Source organism: Humulus lupulus, chromosome 8, assembly GCF_963169125.1.
Source record: "Humulus lupulus chromosome 8, drHumLupu1.1, whole genome shotgun sequence".
NCBI classification, from domain to species: domain Eukaryota; kingdom Viridiplantae; phylum Streptophyta; class Magnoliopsida; order Rosales; family Cannabaceae; genus Humulus; species Humulus lupulus.
The window spans coordinates 111,016,605-111,018,254 of NC_084800.1; positions in this window are offsets into that span (position 1 = coordinate 111,016,605).

Below are 1,650 nucleotides of genomic sequence, written 5' to 3' on the forward strand. Positions count from 1 at the left end.
ATACGATGCTCCATCTGATCCATCTTCAAATCAAATACTTCTTCAACTGAACCATTAATTCTTTATGCTAAGCTAATATCATTCTTCACGATGTCCCTAATACCAAGCCTATCAGTCCCCAAAGCCCGTAGCGTACCCAACAATTCTTAGTGCACCCATCTGAAACCATACTAGCTAACCCAGTTTTCATTCAGTCTAACTGATATATTCCAAGTGATATCTACCCCAATATCTAGGCATCCAGCAGATATGATCGAGTCCTTCCCTTCCAATTCAGAAATTATTACCAAATCCTGCAATCCATGGTTGTCCCTTATTTAAAAAATTAGCTCCTACTCAGGCTCATATCAAAACCTCATATGACGAGCTTAATCACTTTTACTATAAACCTCTTACCACTTGTATTCCAATCGTTGTCTTGAAAGTTACTAACTCTTCCCTAGCAGACACTAATATCTCAAGCCCCATTGTATACCAACCTTAAGGCATGTGCCTCATTTCTAAATATTTTCTGGGAGATACGCAGCACTGAATTCTTCCAGCTGGTTATATAACAAAGAACAAGGACAAACTAGTCAGTTGGTCACCTCCAAGGGACTATCCTTGAATTCTGATTGTAACGAGGCAGACCAGTCCTCCTTTCTCTAATCTCAGGCAATCTGCCCTAGCGTTCTTAACTATTCCATGTGGAAAACATACATTCCCTTAGCGTCCTCCTAGATGGTGTCTTCCGCATCTGGTGCATGCTAAATAACTTCATCAGGCCTCATCGTCATCATTACGGCTATCCTGTAAACAATAACCCTTCCTGTCAAAACCAGAAGTAGTAGAACTATCAGGGGTCCTTCTTTTCTGTTTAATTGGGAATCTGCCCTTACATAATCCTGCAAATGGGAATACCATTACTGTAACGCCCTACTTCCTTAGAGCCGTTACTAAGTGAGTTTTTAAGACAAAACAGTGTGCAATGAACTCGCTAACCGAGGTTTTTGAAACAAACGTGTGACTAATTAAAAGTTAAGGCTGTAATCTTTGAAAATGCATCGTTTCATCAAAACTTCTATTATTAAACAGTTGGGATCCCAAAATAAGGTTTGAAAACTAATTACATCTTGAAATAAGGTTACAGTTGAGAAATTATAAAATTATAGATTATTACAGCCATTTTCGAATAAACCCCCAACCAAAGCAGTCGGGCAGGCCAAACATGTACACGTCGCTTCACGCTCTCCGTACTCATGGTTGGTTGACTCAGTCATTGCCCTTACCTGCAACACAGAGCACCCGTGAGCCGAAACCCAGCAAGAAAACTCATGCAGGACATAACATATGCATTTATACAGTTTATCATAACAGATAATCCACATATAAACAAGTCAACCATTAGACTAAGCAAACACGGCCATGCCGCCCCAGAGGCCTTACCAAAGCCCTGGGGTATCGGTTCTCACCGCGAGGATAACTCATGTATCCCTTGGGTCCCACCCTGAATATAGCATAATACATGTATCCACCGGGCCCCGCCCTGATTATAGCATCCCATGTGCTAGGTGTTACTTTCGGCCCATGGCCGCCCCGGCCTACGCCGTACTCGGCCCACGGCCGCCCCGGCGTACGCCGTACTCGGCCCTTGCCGTTCATTTCATCATA